This window comes from Phyllostomus hastatus, unplaced genomic scaffold (assembly GCF_019186645.2).
Source record: "Phyllostomus hastatus isolate PE091 unplaced genomic scaffold, TTU_PhHast_1.1 phas_contig_468, whole genome shotgun sequence".
In the NCBI taxonomy this organism is placed as follows: domain Eukaryota; kingdom Metazoa; phylum Chordata; class Mammalia; order Chiroptera; family Phyllostomidae; genus Phyllostomus; species Phyllostomus hastatus.
In genome coordinates, this window is record NW_025333884.1 from 2888123 (window position 1) to 2896011 (window position 7889).

The 7889-nt window shown below is 51.3% G+C and overlaps 1 non-coding gene across 1 annotated transcript; it reads right to left on the reverse strand.

Moving 5' to 3' along the window:
• Nucleotides 1-7780: 7780 nt before the first annotated feature.
• LOC123823073 lies at nt 7781-7887 on the reverse strand. Its single transcript, XR_006786480.1, has one exon. It is a non-coding gene; the product is annotated as a U6 spliceosomal RNA (small nuclear RNA).
• Nucleotides 7888-7889: the final 2 nt, after the last annotated feature.

A 7889-nucleotide genomic window follows, 5' to 3' on the forward strand; every position in this document is an offset into this window, starting at 1 on the left:
CTTCAGATCACTGGTCCAACGCACCCCGCTTTCTGATGTCACGGAGGCCTGCGATGGGAAGGACCCTTCAAGCTCAGTCTCTTAAAGCCATGGTTCCTGGCCAAGGTCCCAGACTCGTGTGTGGACCAAGCGCTTTCTGAAAACCTGTAACTAAAAGCACTCTCACGGCTGTATGGCCGGCTGTGAGGTTTGCAGCCTGCCTGCCTCCCTGAAGAGGCCAGTCAGGCCTCTCTGGCATGACGCTGGGGTCACTGGGTCAGGCAGTGGGGCGACTGGAGCACAAAAATACCCCCACAGTTTAGGGGATGGGCAGCATCGTGGGTCAAAGCTCAGCGATCGGCCCCGGGTTCAAGCCTGGCTCCACCACCTGCTCGCCAGGGGCTGTGGGCTTTATGACTCACCCTCTGCTGGCCTCAGTTTCCTCATATATCAGGAGGGGATGATGTGAGTCCCTGCCCTAGAGCAGGGACTCCAGGGCGGCTATAAACAACACAGAGGCCACCCCATGAGGTGTGCTCATTAAGCGTTAGTTCTAGTAATGAAGGCACAATTGAGGCAAGAATCTTAAGGGCACTTATTTGTTGAGTGTCTCCTCTGAGCCAGCCCGTGCTCAAATAGGCCCTCCCTGTCCTCTCCTTAAAACCTCACCCAGACCCTGTGAAGTGTAGTCTGTTAATAGTCCCATTTTGCAGATGCGTCCTGGGGGGCTCGAAGAGGCGGAGGAGCTTGTCCAAAGTCATATGGACAGGGAGGGGTAGGCTGGCATGAGCCAGGGCTGTCTGGCTCAGGCGCAGGACATCCTCTGTCTTTTGTGAGATCCTGCAGAAGGGGCCCACGGGAAGCAGAGGAGCCCAGATGGCCTTGCCAGGTGTAGGGGCGCAGTGAGGTGGGGAGTCAGGAAGGATGGGGTGCACGAGCTACCCAGATCTTCACAGGAAGATCGGATGAGGCCTGTTGCCATCCATGGGCAGGGGTGTGTTTTTTTTTTTAAATCCTCACCCGAGGATATTTTTTTCATTGCTTTTAGGGAGAGAAGCGTCCATGTGAGAGAGGGTTGCCTCCTGTACGTGCCCAGACCGGGGGTCGTAGTCGCCGGGACTGAGGATGGAATGTGCCACCCCATCATGTGTCCTGACCGGAATCAAACCCGAAACCCTTTGGTGTCTGGGTGATGCTCCAGCCAGTGGAGCCACGCCAGCCAGGGCCCTCCATGGAAGTTCCTTTTTTTTGTCCTCACCCAAGGACATGCCCGCCGCCCAAACCCCCTCTGCTCTGAGATAGGGAGAAGGGAGAGAGGAAGAGAGAGAGGAACATCGGCAGGTTACCTTCCCTGCGCACGCCGGGGCCAGGGGTCACAGGCACCACCTGGATCTGGATCCGAGATGGAACCTGAAACCTAGGTGTGCTCGCTGAATGGAACCCGAAACCTCTCAGTTACGGGAGGGAGGACGCTGCGACAACGGAGCCAAACTGGCCAGGGGCATGGACTTTCTTGAAGGCAGAAGAGATGGGGTCCACCATGTGGAAGAACAAGGTTCCTGGGGTCAGGAGCCAAAGCAAGCATGGGGGTCTCTGTGTTAAGTGCTTTCCACAAAGTCATAGCTGGGACTTTCAGCTCTGGAGGAAGGAGTCCCTGCGTGAGGCAGCGCTGGGACCTGGGGACCCAGTGCCGCTCTCTGCAGCTGTGGCATCTGCTGGATGTGTGAGAATGGCTAAAGAGAGGTGAGGCTTCTGAGGTTCCAGGACTCCCCCTAACCATCACACCTGTGTCGGGAGACTTAGAGACTTGTTGCTTGCCAGCCTTCTGTTTTTTTTTTCTTTCTCCCTGCATTCTCTTCCAATTGTTTTTTTCCTAGGGCTCTATTATTGAGGCTAGGGCTGTGCTTCTCCTCTCCCTCCCCCATCATGTTTTATTGGGTCAGTAATTGAAGGACCTCCCTGTTCAGACGACCTTTCAAGGTGTGTTTGCTGCAGGGCACTAAGGGAGAGTCGAAGGTGATACTGATGAGAAATTCATCAGCCTGGGGTGTTTACTTGATCACCACTTATGCTCCCAGGGCAGGGCCAGACCATGTCTGCCAGCCAGACTCCATCCAGACTCCATTCAACGCCATCCAGACTTCATCGCTGCCTTGTTTACTCGTGAATTTCCCCCGGAGCCTGGTGTCTGGCAGGAAACACCTCTTGGAGTTCTTGAGAGGAGTGGGAAGGTGCAGGAGGGGAGAAATCTTGAGGAAGAGGGGGAGAGAAACATACAGAGGTGACAAGGACTCCCAGAGGGGCTGAGGGACCCACTGTGTGGAGACCAGGACAGGGGTGATGGAGACCAGGGGAGAGAGAGGCCATGCCCCCTCCCTAGACGGAGGAGTTCAAGATCATTGTCCTTGCAGTCCCACCTTACCGGGTGCTGGCCTGTGCGACCTCATGAAGCCCTCCCTCCCGACAACCCTGTCAAGGGGACTTCTGATATCCCTATTTCACAGAACAGGAAACTGGGGCCCAGAGAGGTGACATCTGTCATTGATGTCACCCAGTTAGCCTGGATTCAGATTCAGGTCTGCAGAGAGAAAGGGACACACGTTTACGGTGATGGGAGGAGCCAGGTTCCAGGAGAGGAACAGAAGATGGAAAAGGAGAACAATGCTAAGTGAGATACTTAGCATAGTGCCTGGGAGTGTGGCTGCGGCAGCCAGGGCACCTGGGCACAGCCTTGGCACTGCCACTGGCAGCCATGTGGCTTTGAACAAGTGGTGTCACCTCTCGGGGCTTCTATTCTCCTCCTTTTCACAAACAGAGAGAACATTGCAGACTCCCTGCTATGGGGCTGTTTTGGGATGACAGCTGACGACACAGGTAGGGTCATTAGAATAGGGACATGGTAAGTTTTAGCCAGTATTTTTAATTTTATTCCCCTGCCAAAGATTTCCTGAAGGTGCTAGGTGGAGGGATGGAGACTGGGGCACAGAGATGGAAGAATATTTGCTCATTCATTCAACAGATACTTACTGGATCCCTAACATGTCTGGCACTGTTCTAGGTGCTGAAGATACAGTAATGCGCGAAACATAAAAAAGTCCCTGCTCTTGTGGAGCTGAAATTTTAGACAAATAGCAGATAAAATAAGCAGAATGCAATATAGCAGGTAGGGTTGTTTGCTGTGGAGAAAAAATAAAGGAGGTATGGAGACAGAGAGTGGTCAGGGAAGACTTCTTGGAGGAGGTGGCATTTCAGAAGTCTTAAAGGAGCTAAGAGAGGGAGCCTTGTAGATATGCGGGAGGAGAGTGTCCCAGACAGAGGCAATAGCCAGTGCAAAGGCCCTAGGGTCAGAGTGAGACTGGCGTGTGGGAGGAACACTGTGGCTTGGGTAGACTGGGAGGGAGAGAGGGAGGGGGTGAGGTATAACGCAGGACCCTGTGGGCCACTGTACAGCCTTTGAATACTACAGAGCAGAATGAGATCTCCAGAATGTACATCAGAGTGTGACAGAAATGCTTCTGGCTCTCAGGGAGCAAACATTTTAGTTGGGAGTGGGGTGGGGGAGGAAGAAAACAGACCAGTAAATTAACAAGTAGTTATGTGGTTCAGAATGTGAGCCCCCAAGTAGTTAGGGACTTTGTTTTGTCTGCTCATGTCTTTGTCCAGAACAGCACACGGCAATACTCTCAATGAAGACATACTGAAATGGCCCCGGCCGGTGTGGCTCACTGGCTTGAGTGCCAGCCTAGGAACCAAAGGGTCATCAGTTAGATTCCCAGTCAGGGCACAGGCCTGGGTTGTGGGCCAGGTCCCCAGTAGAGGGCCCTTGAGAGGGACCCACACACTGATGTTTCTCTCCCTGTCCCCACTCTCTGAAAATAAATAAGATCTTTTTAAAAAAGGACATGTTGAAATGAATGGATTGTGTTAAGTGCTGTGAAGACTATAAAAACAGGGTTTTCCCTAAAGAGGCTCCAGAGAGGGGTGAGGTGGGGGGTGTGGCTATTTCAGGTAGGATGTTAGAGAACACCCCTGTGGTTAGAGATGTTTTGAGTTGGAAAGAAGGGTAACAGCAAATGCCAAAGGTCCCTGAGGCAAGACCAAATTTGGTGTGTTTGATGAGCAGAGAGCAGCCGGGTGTGGGGGCTGAGACAAGGAGTGCAAGTGAGACTGAGCCCAGGTCCTCTGGAGTTCAAGCCAGAGACTTTGCAGAGCACGTGGTGCGTGGATTTGACATGGGAAGGCGTGGGCAGGGGGCGGGGCAGGGGAGTGGGGCGTGTCTTAAGCAGAGAGTGATGTGATCCAAGATCCCTTGCAATAGAGACACCTTTTTGTCTCTCTCTTTTTTTTTTAAGATTTTATTTATTTATTTTTAGGGGGAGGGAGAGAGAGAGAGAGAGAGAGAGAGAGAGAGAGAAACATCAGTGTGTAGTTTGCTGGGGGCTATGGCCTGTGGCCTGCAACCCAGGCATGTGCCCTGACTGGGAATCGAACCTGCGATGCTTTGGTTCGCAGCCTGCGCTCAATCCACTGAGCTATGCCAGCCAGGGCTGTCTCTCTATTTGTGCCTCTGTCACATTTTGGGAGACCCACTGGAGAATCTGATGAAAGCTGTACAAATACATGCCATTTTCTGGGCGATTTCATGGGGTTCACTGAACACTCAAGTTCAGGTGTCTAAACTGTGCTCCTGAGGCAGGTAAACTGAAACACCTAGTCATAATGACTAGCACCGACAGAGCACTTAGTCCATGACAGACTCTGTTTTAAGAGATTTATTTTTTTCTAAAGGTTTTATTTATTTTTAGAAAGAGGTGAAGAGAGGGAGAAAGAGAGGGAGAGAGACATTGATTGGTTGCCTCTCGCACGCCCCCAACAGGGAACCTGGCTGGAAATCCAGGTTTCCGTCTGAAGGACACTAACCAACCCCCTGAGCCACACCAGTGAGGGCTGTTCTGAGTGCTCTGTAATCAGATAAGTCAGTCCTCGCAAGGCCCCAAAGAGGAAGGAACTTGATGATCCCCATTATGCAGATGGGAAATGAGATTTGTACAGGATAACTGCCTTTCCCATGACCACATAGGTAGCCAGTGACAAAGGAAAGGCAACACCCTGGAGTCCTGCTCTTACCCTTAGGCTAGACTCTCTTCAAGTTAATCTGGATCTCAGAGGTCAATGACCCCCTACAGTTCATCCTAGGTCTTCCCAGGGGTCTCAGGCCCAGAGTTTGGTTGAACAAAAAGCAGAGGATTTTTGTTTACTTTTTGAACCACTGTTGGTTCAGGTGAGGACCCCAGTCTTGGGGGGTGGACTGGGTTGTGGGGGGCGTCCCACAGCTGGCAAAGTGGGCATGGGGAGAGGGTCATTCAGTCAGCGAATGCATCTGTGTATTTGTTGCTTGTTACCTTATGTCTGTTTCTGGGGTTCGTGGGAGTATTTGAGGCCCAGTCAATCAGCACATGGGCTGGGGAAGGAGGGAGCATGACGAACTCTCAGCTTACATCTCACCAGCTGCGAGTGAATTTGGGCAAGTTACTCACCGTTTGTGCCTCTTTTTCCCTGTCTGGGTAATTGAGATGATCAGTTTCTACCTCGCAGGGCCTTTTGAGGATTCAAGGAGACAGTGCGTGCCAAGTGCCAGGCTTAGAGCCCAGCCTCTGGTGGGGGACTCATCACGAGCGGCCTGTTCGATTAGGTGTGTCATTCCACAGTGTGTTCTGGCTGATACTACCTTAGCTTCACTGTGGGTTACTATGTTTTCCATTCATTTTTCCCTGAGAGAAGTTAGAGGAACTGCCTCTATACTTTCCGGATCTTCCGCTTCCAAGACTAGTTACAAGATTACCCTTAGGTATCCTCTGTCCTACCCCTGGGTATCCTCTCTCCGAACCCTGTGTGAACCAGCTTCCTTTCTCCGACTGCCGTGCGAACCCGGCCGGGTGCGAAACCGGGCTCGCTCCCCGACCCTCCAATTCCAGGGGTAAAGAGCGTCAGGACCCTCCTTCGGGACCTGACCGCTGCGTTCCTTAGCCACGCCCACAGCACTACACCACGCCCCGCCTCAGTTCTCCAATCACAGCCGTAAGGCCACGCCTCCGTCAGTTTCAGGTCTGGATCTGTCTAGAGAACGGCACGCCTCCTGCCCTTTCCACTCTAGCCACGCCTTCTCCCGCCCGGTTTCGCACCGCCCCCTGCCCTCGCAAGTCTAGCAGCCCACCCCGCCGTGTCAAAGCCCTAAGCTTTGAGTAGTCACTACCGTGGGGATGGTTTTGCCACTGGAAAGGTCTTGCCACGGGAAGTTGGCGAAGTACAGCCTGCTCTGGGGCAACTTGAATCTCTGGGCCTCGGGAGGGGGTTAGGCAGAGGCTGTAAAGGTCTTGGACCCACCCCCTTTGTCTATAAGCGTCTGTCTTTCAATAACATCTCCAGAGTAAAAAAAAACAAAAACAAAAAAAACATCTTTTCTGGTGGGGAGAAAAAAGCCGCAGGAACCTGGTGATGTTAGGATACCCCTCAGCAAGGCCACTTGTCTGCCACTTTCAGGCTCAAAGTTCTGCCCAATCTCTGGGCTCTGTAGCAAGAATGGAACGTTGTTGTTTTTTTTGTTTGTTTGTTTTTGGAATGGTCAAGATTGTAGGCTCCCCCTATTTCCTCTAAGATACAAACATTAAAAAGGAAAAAGAAAAGAAGGAAAAGGAAGAGACAATGACACTTCATCTACTAAAACTGACAAGTGGACTACATAAAAATATCACTCAGAAGGACCCAGAGTACGGGTGAGCCCTCACTAAGTAAAGAGAGAGGGGAAGGGTGGCTCAGGTGAGAGTGAGGAGGTGACTTCTGAGACTCACCTCCAGCCCCTTCCTGGATTTCTCCCCCCACCCCTTCTCCCTTCCTTCCTTCCTTCTTCCTTCCTTTCTTTTTTTCTGTTCTCTTTCTCTCTCTGGGTCTCTGTCCACCACCCTCCTGGGTATCTATTGTCCCCCACTCCTACCCTACCTCACCTCCCACCACCCTTGTCCCTCTCTCTGGCTCTCCGCCTTTCCTCTTTCTGGATCTTCACCCCCTTCTCTTTCTAGGTTTCTGTCTTCTAGTCCCTGAGTTCCCCCCTCATTCTCTCTGGTCTCTGTCCATTCTGTCTCTGTGTGTCTCTTTCTCAGTCTCTCTCTGTCATCTCTTTGGACTTTTGGCCATGCCCCCTTCTTAGCCCTCCAACCCTGGGGCTAAAACCTGTTAATCCATCTTTCTCCTCATCAATTCATGGCTCACCAATTCCCGCTCTTTTCAACCCACAGCCCCATCCTGCATCACTAGGAAGGGCCATGTGACTAGCCTTTGTGAAAGGAAGATTGGCAGAGGTGACCTCTGTCACTTCTGGGTCCACAGAAGTTAGGAAGGCTTCTCCTCCTTCCCCTTCTTTGTGTTGATGATGGCAGAGCCAAAATACGTGGGGCTAAATATGCTTCAGCCCCACATTGCACTGTTGTCCTGAGCCCCTGAGATGTCAGAGTTTGTTTGTTACAGCAGTTCATGTTGCTCTACCTTACACCACCCTCAGTGCACATTCCCATACGGAAAGCTGATTAGACCCCAACACTAAAATTCCCAAACCTTCAGCTCACATCCATTTCCATCCTGCTTCAACCCTAACTGAATAGAACCTTAACCCAACCCACATTCTTTTCTTTTGAATTTCAGACGTTCCTTTTTATTTAGAAATCCTGTACCACTTTGTTTTGGTTAAATCATGTAGTCTTTCTTCAGCTTATTTTTAAAAATTCTGCCTAAAATATAGTTTTTTTAAAAAAATATGAAGCACTTCACAAATTTGTGTGTCATGCCTGCTCAGGGGCCACACTAATCTTCTCTGTATTGTTCCAATTTTAGTACATGTGCTGCCGAAGCAAACACAT